Raw genomic sequence first — 14,359 nt, 5'->3', positions numbered from 1 at the left:
TGGTTCAGCAGGGGTCCAATGTTGCCCTTGCTTTTCCTCCAGCTCCCCACATATCTGAAAAAGGACTTTTTATTGTCCTTGATGCTTGAAGCTAGTTGGAATTCAGTTGCAGCCTTGGCTTTCCTGGTTTGCTCCCTGCAGGACCGAATCAGCGCAGAATATTCCTCCTTGGAGGTGAATCCCATCCTCCATCCTTTGTAGACCTTTCTTTTTAGCCTCAGGTGGTGTGCCAGATCCTTGGAGAGCCAGGGGGACTGCTGTGCCCTCTTGCTGCCTTTCTTCCGAGATGGAATAGAATTAGCTTGTGCATCAAGGATTGCTCCCTTAAGGAGCAACCACTCATCCTGAACTCCCTTCCCCCTGGGGTTGTGGTCCCTTAGGGCCTCACTGACAAGCCTCCTGAGCTTGTCAAAGTCTGCTTTCCTGAAGTCGAGGACTTCAGTGTTGCTGACTGACTTGTCAGCTTTATGGCAGATGGTGTAGGTGATCAGCTCATGATTGCTATCAGCCAGCTTCCCAACAGTCTCTAGGTCCCCGATTAGGTCATCCCCAGTAGCTAGTACCAAGTGATGTTTGTTGCCAGTTTACTATGACCATTACAAAAAGTATCAGTTATTCTCAACAACGGGTAACATGGCTGCTGCTAAAATTTGTTCATAAAAATCAGTCAATTTCATAGATTCCATAGACATTAGGGCTGGAAAGGACCTCGGAAGATCTTCAAATCCAGACCCCTGCCCCAGGGGCAGGAAGTCAGCAGGGGTCATAGGATCCCAGCAAGATAAACATCCAAATGTCTCTTGAAGGCATTCAAAATAGGTGCTTAAACCATCTCGAGCGGCAGTCTATTCCAGACCTTGGGGGCTCAGACAGTAAAGAAGTTCTTCCTTATGTCCAGCCTAAAACAGTCTTGGAGGAATCTGTGACCGTTTGACCGTGTCATCCCTTGGGGCGCTCTGGTGAACAGATGTTCCCCCTGAAACTGGTGAGCACTCCTTATAAGGTTCTAGGCAGCCACCAGATCACCCAAGCCTGCACTTTTCCAGGCTGAAGAGTCCCATGGCTCTCAGCCTCTCATCGTAAGGTCTGTTTTCCTGACTTCTGATTATGCGTGTGGCTCTCTTCTGGACTCTCTCAAGCTTCGCCACCTTCTTTTTGAATTGTGCAGCCCAAAACTGGATGCAGTACTCAAGGTGCGACCTCACCAAGGCCAAGTACAATAGGAGAATGACATCCTGGGATTTGGGTGGATGCAAGCCAGCATTTTGCTCCCTTTACTAGCCACAGCATCACACTGATGGCTTGTGTTCATCTTGTGGTCAATCATGACCCCCAAGTTTCTTTCATCTGTAGTGTTAGCCAGAGTAGCACTGCCAAACTTATAAACACACTGAGGGTTTTTCTTCCCAAGGTGGAGAACTTTGCATTTTTCAGTGTTAAACACCATCAGGTTCTCTCATCTGCCCACTTCCTGAGCCTGTCAAGGTCAGCCTGGATTACCCTCCTGTCCTCAGGTATGGACGCTTTACCCCAAAGTTTGGTGTCGCCAGCAAACTTGGCCAGCAATAGCTATGGGCATGCTGCAGCCACCCTTAAAATACCTCTTTGCAAGCTCCAAGGGACCCAAGGGTCAACACTTTGGGAATCCTCACCTTACTTCATCAACATGCCCCTACCAGACACTAAGAGTCAATGGAAATAACTCCCAAAATGAGTCACTTAAAACAATACTGGACTTTACAGTGAAACACAACTCTCCCCCCACACAAAAACACATTTGTGCAACCTACTTTCCCCAAGCGCATGATTTAAAACTTTCTACATAAACTCCATTACAGGGATAATACCATACCAAAATACAGCCAATGAAAGCTAAATGTTCAGTAAGAGCCAATATTTAAAACTGCAATAACTCTTAGTAATCTATAAATTAAATGTAATGAATTTTGTTCAGCATTAAAAATATTCCTTCAGCTTCTAGAATTAGTTTTACAATTCTGTAGCAAGCTAGTTGTAATATACCTAATACAAGACTTTACTGTAAAACCGATTACTGTCCTGAATGATAACTGAAAACTCAGGCCATTCAAATTAATAGCATGAAGTACAGTGACTTAAATACTTGTCCAAAGCACCTCCTCCTGAAATTAGTCATTAAAAAAATAACACTCCCCCCGCCAAAAAAAAACCCTGTAATGGCCATAATACCAAACATACTCTGGTTTCTATGAAGACTGTTCAGTGTTTCAGAACATCTACTTTTGATTTAGAGGGCAGTATGCAAAAAACCTCACTCTGGGTAGAATAATTGTTTGAATTTTTTAAAAATTTTAAATTTTTTTACATTCGATGTACCAGCTAACTGTCCTGAAAATCTGAGGTCACATGCTTTGAAATCATGTCACACAAGTCTTTCATCGTTCAAATTTAAGACATTTCTTTGATTTTTTGTATTCTGTTACACACAATCCATGATCTTTGGGAACCAACAGTGGAGCTTTGAATGCAAACAACTTTTGAGTCTCCAGTTGAGGTGTGGCCGAGAGTGGAATACTTTAGCTATAAACATTACAAAAGTAATGAGTCAAACTTTAAAATGTTAGTAGCTATTTTTAACAATATTGGATCTCTTCAAATTTAAGAATGCATATCCAAAATGATTTTTCAGTTCCTGGCAGTTTTACTATGTTTTTACCATTTCCAGTGATATGCTACAAATTTACAAAAGTTGATTTATTTTTTCATTAGATTTACATGCTAACCTCACGGCAGCTTAACTGCGTATCCTCCCTTTTCTCCCTTTTTACCAAAAATATATCTGAGCTAAACTGAATTTGACAGGTGTTTTAAAACTATGAAAGATTAGAAAAACAGTCAGCTGGATCATAACACCATGCAGTTTTAAATAGTAATTCCTTTACCTTCCTATATGTGATACTGCATTAACAGCTTAAGTGGTACTCTAAACAGGAATTAGACGGAAGAGTTTAAGTACCTCTGAAATTTTCATCATTTCTCTAAAATGATGGCAGACCATATTCCATGAAGTTTGCTTAGTTCCTCTGAGAAACTGCTTGAAAATACAACTTTCACCACTACTTCATGTTTTCTTCCGTTTGATTTACCAACTAAATCCATCATAAAGAATATCTTAACTATTACCTCCCTAATCCAGAAACAACTACAGCAGGAAAATAGCAACAAAAGTCTCTTTGAAATAATAATAATAAAAAAATCTTGGTAATACAAAAATCTTGGCACAATATTCTTAGGTTTAAATGTTTCTCCAGTGATAAAATTACTAAAATGCTATGAGCCAGGAAGACAAAGTATTCTGCTCAAACTTCCCTTAACCAATTCACTTTCTGGAGACCAAACACAGAGAAGTCCTGTAGGCACCATACCTACAGTTTGGGGAACTCCCTTCTTGTTAGTATAGAGGCAGAAAAGGATCTTGAAGTCATCACTGATGCCAAGATGAACATGGGCCAGCAGTGTCAGGATACAGTCAGGAAAGCCAACCACACCTTGCCATGCATCCACAGATGCATCTCGAGCAGGTCCGAGGAGGTGATACTTACCCTCTATGCAGCACTGGTCAGGCCACAGCTGGAGTACTGTGTCCAGTTCTGGGCACCGCACTTCAAGAGGGATGCAGAAAACATGGAGAGGGCCTAGAGGAGGGCCACTCGCATGATCGGGGGGCAGCTATGATGAGGAGAAGCTACGGGACCTGAACCTGTTCAGCCTCCACAAGAGAAGGCTGAGGGGTGATCTAGTGGCCTGTTACAACCTGGTCACAGGGGACCAGCAGGCACTGGGGAAGTCCCTGTTCCCCCGAGCACTACCGAGGTGACCAGGAATAACGGTCACAAGCTGGCAGAGGGTAGGTTTAGGCTAGATATCAGGAGGCGCTACTTCACTGTCAGGGCAGCTAGGATCTGGAACCAACTTCCAAGAGAAGTGGTGCTGGCTCCTACCCTGGGGTTCTTTAAAACGAAGCTAGATATACACCTTGCTGGGGTCGTTTGACCCCAGTACTCTTTCCTGTCATGGCAGGGGGTCGGACTCAATGATCTACTCAGGTCCCTTTCGACCCTAGAAACTATGAAGTCCAGCTCAAAGGACTCTCATATTCTGGAAAACTGAGAGCTTGTGAAAAGGATATTAATGTGTAGACTGCTTCATAAGATATTTTAATCAAGTGTGATGGCTGGTGCTAGGTAAGAAGTTATACCTGCTTTTATTCCAGCTACCATTTTTATTCCGAGTCACTCCTTGTCAAAACAACTCATTTTGTTGAAAATCCTACAAATAAGGCAGGCATCTTTTTCACTTCATGAAAATCTGGCCAGATATTATCTTTGACAGAAAATTAAATCCACAACTAAGAACTTCCTGAACTCCCAGGAATTTACCACCATTTGCCCAGGTGTTTCCTTTTGGGAACAAACAGGCACAACAGAACGGTAGTCAAATGGAACACTCGGCGAGATCATCAACAGCATTCACACAAGGGGACTGGGAGACAGATAGAGAATGAAGCAAAGCCATTTTATTTTATCCTTAACAGCCTGCTTTCGTTTGAACAGCCATATTTATTTTCCTCTAGTTAGGATTCCAGTTTAGAGCTGCCTGGAGTAGATAAGGAAGCCTAGTCAGTAACAATACAGAAGCAAGCCTGCCCATTCTGCCAATGAACCAGCAGTTTTACATAGATCTCCCTCCCTGTCACCACAAACTGGAAGAATAATAATTACAATTTAACATTAGTTCCCCTAAAAGCTTTTAGATGGTTACTAAACCAAAGGTGAAGACAAAGTAAGATAGCTTTCCCTCTGCATTGCAGTTGAAAAGCTACTGTGCATTTAGTTAAAAGTTATCACACTAGGGACCATAAATACCAAGTAGGCACTCATTCTTTGTGCTCAAAACCATGGTATATTACAGATTATTATATTACAACAAGCTCAGATACTACCAGAAAAGTAAGCAAGATGGTCCCTCAAACTATTCTGTTAACCAGCATCTTGCTAAATACTGTAATACAGCTGCACTAAAAAATATAAATTCTGCTTTGCCTGCTGTAGTGCCTCGGAAAAAGGAGATGTTTTCCTATTTTTCTCTACCATCCTTATCCTTAAGTCCTCAGGCAGGATAAATATTCTGAACTATAAAAGCAGGAACAAAGACATTTAAGAGGCCAATGAGTAGAAAAGTGATGTCGTAAATGGCTAATAACTTGGACAATGAGTCTACAGAGATACATATTCTACTTTAAACTCTGACAAACTGCTGAGAATATTGCAAGGGATATTTCATATCTTTGCCTCTTTTCCCATTGTGACACTGATGCATATTTTAAATATCTTTAGTTTTCTGGATAACAGAGGCTGCATGTTTTATTTTATTAGTCAAGTACACAAAATCATTACAAACGTAATCTAATTAATTACAAGATTTTAATGTCAAGTTAGATAATCTGACAGGTCCATTACAGAACCTATTGGCATCAACCTGCCAATAACAAAGAATTAAAATAAACCATCCCAACTTCCTGAGGAAATCAAAGAGGTAATTTTTTTTTAAGAAGATTCCTTTCAGCTAAATTTTTCTACACTTGATATCAAAACTAAGCATAACTAGCCTTTTTATCTGAGGTATGTGAAAAAACCTTATGTTCTGATAAACTGACATGTAATGCAACTAACTTGTTTTCTGTCCTTGGTAGATAACTTTCATTGCATAAAGAAAAACTTGGAAATAAAGACCTTATGAACTAAAGTTCCATATTTTTGCACATGTATATTACAAAGTTGGTTGTCTAACTTTATCTTCCCATGGTACATGGGGGCTTTTCAAGACAGAAGCAAAAACATTTAAACAGTACAGACATCCCATACTTAAAAAAAAAAGAAAGAAAGCTAAAAGTCCAAAAGCAAAATTTAATGTGAAATTAAACACTAAAATGTTCTGAAATTGCAAAAATCAATTAGGAATCATCTATCTTGGATCTCATCCTGATCAAGAGGAAAGAACTGGTGAAGAATGTGAAGGTGATGGATAACTTGGGAGGAAGTGATCATGACAATAGAATTCCAGATCCTGAGGCAGGGAAAGCATAAGGTCATCAAAATTAGGATGCTAGGTTTCAAAAAGGTGGATTATATCCAGCTCAAAGAGTTAATAGGTATAGTGTCATGAGATGACAGACTGAAGGAGATAAAGATGCCCAGGAATGCTGGGAGCTTCTAATGGGCAATGCATTAGAAGCCCAACAAAAAAAACTGTCCTACACAATGGAAGCACGAGAATGGCAACAGACCAATGTGGCTGCACAAGGAACTTCTAAAATGTCTCAAATACAAGAGGAAAGCATACCGGCAACGGAAGAACAGGCAGGTCACCAAGGAAGTGTACCAGGAAATAGCCAGAACTTGCAGGGACAAAATAGAAGGCAGAGAGAAAGAACAAGCTGCACCTGACTAAAGGTCAAGGACAGTAAGAAGAAATTTTATAATAGCCACAAAAGCAGGACCAAGGAAGCTGTGGGTCCTGTGTTAACAAGCCAAGGAAAACTCCTAACTGAAGGTACAAAGAAGGGAGATCTACTCAACAGCTACTTTGCCTCAGCCTTCACAAAAAAATTAAGCTGCAGCCACACACTTAATAAAGATTATCTGAATAAATATTACACAAATCATTAATTAACATATTGAACAGAACCAGGCCCAGGACAAATATCTCTGGGACTCCACTTGAAACCTGCCTCTGTCTCAGACCCATTAATAATTATCCTTCGCTTGCAGCTGTTGAGCCAGTTATCTGTCCACCTTGTACTAGTTTCTTCATTCACCCAAGTTAAAGAAGCAGATTAAGTTTGATACTGTTTGTTTTTCATAAATCCCTGCTGGCTGCTTGTGAATAGCTTTCCTTAGGTTACGCTCTAGTAACTTTCTAGGTGAGGTGACACAAACTGGTCTTTAGTTTCCTGGGTCCTCCTTTTTTAATGAGGGGCACTGTGTTGGTCATTCTCTAGTCCTCTGGTACCTGGCCCATCTCCCACAACTTCATGAAGATCATTGCCAGGGGCTGAGATCTCCTCTGCCAGTTTCTTCAGTAGCCCAGGGTAACACTCATCTGGCCCTGCTGACTCTCTCTCTCTTGCCCCTTTCCTTCCTCCCTTAGCTTTCCCGCAAGCTGGCCATATTACACAATATTACGTAGTTTTTGAGTACACAAATTCAAGTTTATTTTACAATGGGTCACATTTAACTCTTGAAATCTTAACAGCGTTAAAGTTGTAAAACTTAAGAATTTTTAGCTCTGAAACATAAGCATATTCATTTCTTGCCCCGATTATAAACTGTTCAAAAATGTCTGAGAAGATTTGCTAACTTTCTAATACACTACACTTAATTTTGAAGAGATTTCTACCTTAAATGTTGGTACTCAGGTTTACGTAAGTTGCACCAAGAACCCAAATATTAAAATCCTATTTATTTTAATGTTTAATATTTTATTTTATTTAAATGAAGGGCGCTTTTTAAAGAAAGACTTTAAAGAAGTTGATTTTTAAGAATGCAGACAGGTATGTGCAGGGCTGAGGCCTGATCCAGCACAACATGGAACTGGATTTAGGAAGGTGTGGCCAGCCTAGCATGCCCAGAAAGATTGAGAACTGCTACTAAGGCATGTGGTAGTCTTCTAATCCGGGGGGGGGGGCCTGCGGAATATGGGACCATGGGGCTGTTCCTACATCACAGCACCAGAGAGGGAAATGCAGCCTTCAACAGCTTGCCAAAACTTAATCAGTGGCCCTCCATCAGAAATAACTGCCTGCCCCATTGTAATCCACGAACCAGTTTCCCTGGCCTTCTCCCAAATATCTGTTATCTACAGGTCTACGCTGTTCTAGACAGTGCATACGTAAATTCCTTCTTCAATTTAAAATAGTTGACTTACTCATTCACATTAGCATTACTGGGAATTAACAGACAAGGCACTCTATTGCATCAGTGAGATGGACCTAGATCTTTCCCTTATCCTCCTCATGGATGAATTCATTAACAGGAAGAAATTAATCACAAATACATTAACAGCAGCATTCGCTTCCACAAGTGTTAGCAACAAGCCAGTGTTTTACAATGGCATGCCAATCCCCTACTGCTTCCCCATCCCACCCTGCAGTCCGAGTTTACCATCACTGGCGAATCAGCTGTTCTGAATTGTTGCTTACCATGCTTTTAGCAGCACACTTTGGTGGAAGCTGCATTGGGAGAGGGTGAAAGAGCAGCTCTTTCCACAGAGCCAGGATGGCTGGAACAACAGCAGAGGATCTGCAACCTGCAGGGATGGCTAGGTCACAAGCTGTGAGCTGCCATTAGTAAAAGGTTGCCAACCTAATCTACTGTATTCAAAAAGATATTTTTCTATTTTGCACCTTTAGCCTTCTGCCCCTACACCCAAGCCAATCTGATCTCCTTTTTTGTTCTATTATATTCCATTTGACAGTTTGATTGCCAGTGCCTTTTTTTCAATGTACAATCATCAACTGTTAAAGATTCTTTTTTAAGTGAAAAAATATGATGTTTTTAACAGTTATTGAACAGGGTACATGAGAGGCTTCTGTGTAGAGGTTAGCTGCTATACAGAGGTTTGAATACTCCAAACATTTTCTGGAACATTTTACCTGTTTTGCTTTCAACTAAGACAAAGGCATATACATCAGCAAAACAGATGATGGATCAATGAAACCTAAACCAGATTTTTTCAGTTCTTTTTTTTGCATCCTGTAGTTGAAAAAAGAGAACTTGTAAACTCTGGTGCGCAAAGTACCCTACTTAAGGTCTGAGGAAAAAGCAATTATAGCCTAAGCTAAATATGAGTTAAAACAATTAACTTCATTATGCAAATGAAGAGTCACTTGAAGGAGGGAAAGAGGGGAGTAAACCTGTGGAGGAATCATCATCAGATTCCTGGAAAACAAGTAAAAGGCAGATGAAATTTATGAATCTTTAATTTTTTTTGTTCCAGAAGTTTACTACCCTTTGCCCTATTGCCAAGTGATTATTTTCTTTTACATAATGGAGTTAAACAAAAAGCAATTGTATTAGTTGGTATTCAGCTTAGGCTGTAACTGTTTTTTTCCAAGGGCAGTGTGCGCCCAAAAACCTGTCTAACATCAATTATATAACTGGTCCAAGGAAAGGTATTACTGAACAAAACCTGCTTTTCCTGTATTCCCTGGACCAGCAGTTATACCACCATTCTGAACTTACATAAAATGAATTCAAATGAGGAGCTAGTGCTCTAGAACGATTTTTTTTTAACACAAGACCCTTAACCATCGGGACTGATGTCAGAGCCTATTTATCCAGGGTAAGTCTATTTAAGAAACAATGGGAGGTCCTGAAGCAACTGAAAATGAAGTTACATTTTGCACCACTTTTGAGTCTGTTGCCTGGGACAGTAGACAATAGAAGGCCTTTCAGCAAGCCCAGAATGCAGATGGGCCCTTCATAAGCTGTGTTTCTTCTTAGAAAGCTGTTTCAGAAATTAAATAAGAGCAATGATACAAAGAAACACTGTCTACTTTTTAAGATGGATAAAATCAGTTTAAGAAAGGAGACTACATGACAGGTTTGCCTGTGAAAGCAAAGGACTAAATTTGATCCAGGATGTCCAAAGTCCTGCATTCCTAAAGGAAGAAAGCACTGGGCTCACTCTGAAGTTATGCAGAGCTACAACAGAGAGATGTCCAATAAGGTGACTGAGCCCAGACTGAATACTATAAACAAGAACATCTTCACAGAAACAACCAACTTGAAAACAGAGATAATGGACCCAGGGCCCCTTTGATACCACTGAATAAAGCAAACAGATCTACTGATGGAGAAAACTACTTGTTTCCCAAAGCTACATGGAGGATACTTTGTGTAGTGGTGGGAAAAAAGAAGCTGGGAAGCTTGGAGCACCTGAGAAACCTGAAGTCCAGCAACAACAGTCAGCAGCAGCACTAAGACAGTGGTTCCCTTCTGCTTCCACAAGATACAACTTACCACAGCATCCTAGTATAGACTGACAAATAGGTTCTTTATGCATTGTCTATCAAGAAGGAAAGGCAAAGAGAAAAATATTTAAAAAGACAAAGTAGTCTATTCCAATGGAAATTCCTATATTACAATGACAGTCACATAGTATCAAACGTTGCTAACTAGTGTATTTGGATTTATATCTAAAATTGGGAAGTTGTAGTGGTTAATGGAAACATTTTAAAACACTGCAAACCCTGATGGACACAGTTTGTTTTAGCTTAAATCATTTCCTGACTTCTTCCATACAAGGTGGGTTAAATAAAGTAAGTGCTCACAAAGCCTTCTGAACCAATTTAAAATCATCTCTCATGTAGATCAGAACTAAAACCATTACAATTTATTGGGAAAAAAAAAAAAAAAACTTTTAAATCCAGGGTTTTGCATATGAAATATTCTAAAGTGCTTTCCTATGGCCACAGAAGTCAGGTTAGCAGATAAAGAGTTTGGCTTTGTGTGGTTCACATGATATTAAAGGTTAACCAAAAAAAAAGTAAACTGGGATGGGTTTTTTCCCTTCAACACTATACAAAAATGCTTAACATTGTGCTCCTCCCTCAGAAATTCCTTCATCAGAAAAACAATAGAAATAGTTTGTTTTCCTTCAACTTCAGAAAACAAGCCTAGAAAGACTGAGTTAGAGGGTTTAAAATAAGCAGGCAGCAGATCAGGGAGGGAACAGGCAGCACAACAGCAGGTTCAGCAAGAAGCAGAAAGAAGAGCAGCAGGGATATTCTTTCTACAACACGCTGGTCAAAAAGGTTGACCACTCATTTATATAGAAGAAACTCATAATTAGGCTAAAGAAAAGACTACTAAAAACCAGGAGTGTCAAACAGGAACAGGTGATTGGCAAGGGACCAACTGGTCCATGGGCTGGACGAATAGACCATGGGCACCCTCCTCATGGCCCAACTCCACATGCTGCATCCAGCACCCATAAAGACTGCCCGAGCCAGTGCATGTATCATGTGGGGCTTGCATCCTGCACCAACCAAAGCACACACCACTGTGCATGGCACTGGGGGAAGAATCCCAGACTGGCACCATGCAGATGATGCATGCAGCGCAGGTCCTGGAGTAGATGCAGCAGCCCTGAGCCTGGGATGGGGGCAGGCCAGCATGCACTGTGTGTGGTGTGTGGGTCCACTTGAGACCCAGGGCCAGCACAAATGGCTGGATGATTTCACTCCACAGGTCAGATACAGCCTGCATGTCCCATCTTTGGACACCTCTGATTTAAACCAAAAATCGCTTGCATTAAAAAACCTAACACAGAAGAGATCTTCATGAAAGGGGAAAAAGAAACTTTTAGCTTTCCTGGTATCTCAAAATGAGATATCAGAGGAATATAAACTGAACATTTGTGTGGCCTTGTGTATAAAAAGTAAAAAAAAAAGTTCACACACTTTGGAACAGTGTCCAGTTATGAATTTTAAATTAACTTTCTTGCTCCAGCAGTTTCCTGCACTTTTCTTCAAGTGACTATTTGATTTCAAGAAAACAGAAAAATATTAACATAAGCAATCATTTAATAAGTATTTCCAATTCATAATTTCTACCTTAAATTATTTTGAACATACATTTTTACTATGATCCTAAAATTCTACATGATTAGCATTAGTCAAGCTATTTCACTTACAACACTTAAAATAAAACTGAAACAAAGATCTATTTAAAACTAATCTGTGAAATCTGATTTAACACAAGTGTTTTCTTTAGGTCAAATTCACCTTGTGCACCAAGCCAGATCTGGACCATGGCACTCCTTGCAGGTCAGATCTGGCCCCGGGGTACAAGGAAGCAGCAGCAGCTGGAGCTCTGGCTCCAACCCGGGGCACTGCCAGAATGGCTCCAGTGTAGCAGTAGCTCCAGGAAGGGACATGGAGCAGGGACTGGCAGACAAGGTAGTAGGGTCACAGGAATGGTGACAAAATGAAGCGGCTGGAGGGCAACTAGGGTGTCAGCCCTTGCTTGCTGTCCTGGTATGAACTGCTATGTACCTTGCAGTCCAAGGGCCCTGGACTCTGCAGCAGGCCACTGCATCCCCAGCCATACCCCCCTTTCCCCAATTTCTCATGGCCTGCTAGTAGTCTGGTAGGAAGGATACAGGGGTTTGCAGGCCACAACCAGCCTGCAGGCCATAATGTTCAACTCCTCTGCTTTAGTAGATTAAGCCATGTTTACCATTTTAGGCCTGAATTAGCATTCCTTTTAGGAATACTAATTTATGTTTTATCCTTCAAAAATACATCACTAAATCATGTTGTATTTTTCCTTTGTTCTTGGCCAATGACCATTCAAAGCTAATTTAGATTAACAGTCAAAACCTCTTTTGGCAAAAGCATTTTATTTTCAGTGGCTAAAGTTCATGATTCTTAAAGTCTTTCATGTATTTCTCTACAGCTTCACCCTTCCTGATCACACTTGTACAAAACACTGACTACATTTCCAGATATTTCAAAAATTCAAAATCAAGTTGTTTAAAGAACTGTAGTTGAGAAATAGCATTTGATTCCCAAGAGGTATGTGCAAGTTGGGTTGGACATGAAGCCTGGGTCAGAGTCCCTGATTTCTGAAGGAACAGTCATGGAATCTTACATATAGTACCTTACTAGAGTCTTTTTGAAAACAGAAACAAGCCTACAGTTACAACATGTTGTTCAACACAACTAAGAAAAAATCTTTTGCATGTTATGAGGTCTGCAGCAGGAAGCCCTTCATGAGCCTTCAGAGCTGTCTGTGCAGCTTTTACTGATACGATATGCAGAAGCTTCTGACCCTTCACTCACCTTCATTAATGTGCTTAATGCCAACTTAGCAATGCATACAACCTTTCTTTGTGCACTTTGACCACAGAAGAGAAACAGGCAAATACACTATTGATGCACAGTAAATTCAACAAGTTAAATATCAATTCATATAACAACTACTGAACAGGTTTCTCTCAAAAAAGGCTGTTTCCATGCCAGGCTACAAAAAGCAATGAGCAACTGAACACAGGGCAAAATGTTCGTAATACCACTATATTACACTTATAACACATGTAAAATTAACAGAAACAAAAATTCCCAAGACAGCCTCTCTTCCACTTTTACCGATTTGTATCAGAAAAGAATTGCCGACTTGTGACTTTACAATATCCCCCTCAGAAATTATGAAAGAAAAATCAATCTATTACAACTCTTAAGGCACTACGAGATCTCTTTAGAAGCAAAGGTAAGAACCACTGTATTCAGACTGGAGATACCATGTACTTATAGCTAAGGAACTGTAAAAAAAAAAAAAAAATAGCTGAAGATAGTATTTGGGTATTTTTTCCTTCTCTCCCAAGTTCGTAATTTTTTAAACACAAAATTCTGGTCTTGCACGTTCTAGAAAATCAGAGAGATAACTTTTGGTTCCCTTCCCCGACTTCCCTGCAACCTGTATTTAAAATTCCATTTGAAGTCTTTTTACTTTACCTAAGTTACCTGGGGAATGTCACAAAGGAGTCTGAATGCTTCTGTAGATGAAAACTAAAAATCTGTTTACACATAAACTGACTTAAAGCACTTTGAAATACAATTCTGGTAACACCTTGTGCACAGGCAAGGCCTAAGCAAAATCTAAGCAGGTTTTTATTCCTTGCATTTGTGTTAAGTCTCTTAACTCTCCTGCTATTTTTAATAGAGGGGAGGAAAAAAAAATAAAATTCATGCATATACACAGTAGCAAAACAGAAAATATTTCTCCTACCATTGCAACCTAAACATGTTAGATCCAGCTAAGAAACACCCCCCAAAATGCTAGTGTGTGACTTGTGTTCCAAGTCCTACTTAGAAAAAAATATAATATGCATATTAGCCTGTGTTGGGGGGGGGTGTTATAGTGTAGATTTACAGCATACATCTTGCTGCAGGCCAAAATCATTCTGCCCACCCTAAACTTTAGCTTATAAATCCAAGGTTCATCATCAAGCTTGAAGAGCACCTCCCCTGCCCCAAACTGCAACAGGGGCTGAGATGCTTCATTCAGATCCAGAGTTAGGGTGTCACTGAACGCATCACGTCCTGCCCTGCCTCATGGGGCCCGGCGCATTTCCCACACGCAGCTCCGAGCGCCGGGCAGAAGCAAACGCGACCGGTGCCGTCTCCTCCCTCCGGAGACCGCAGCTGTTGTTGTCAGGACGCGGGCCCCGGGCACGAGCTGCTCCCCGGCTTTGTGCCGCCCGCCGGCTCACACAAAGCAGCTTCCTCGGCGCGGCCGAGCCGCTGCCTCCCCTC

The 14,359-nt window shown here is 40.7% G+C and overlaps 1 protein-coding gene across 1 annotated transcript in view; it reads right to left on the bottom strand.

Annotated features, from left to right (window-relative positions):
* Nucleotides 1–14,359, bottom strand: part of CAPRIN1 (cell cycle associated protein 1) — a 64,440-nt gene that overhangs the window by 49,277 nt on the left and 804 nt on the right. The gene's annotated exons all lie outside the window — the stretch shown is intronic.

This window comes from Crocodylus porosus, unplaced genomic scaffold, assembly GCF_001723895.1.
Source record: "Crocodylus porosus isolate Cpor-Errol unplaced genomic scaffold, CroPor_comp1, whole genome shotgun sequence".
Lineage (NCBI taxonomy): Eukaryota > Metazoa > Chordata > Crocodylia > Crocodylidae > Crocodylus > Crocodylus porosus.
Note: the sequence above shows the minus strand (reverse complement) of the source record. Positions and strands in the feature narration are given on the sequence as shown.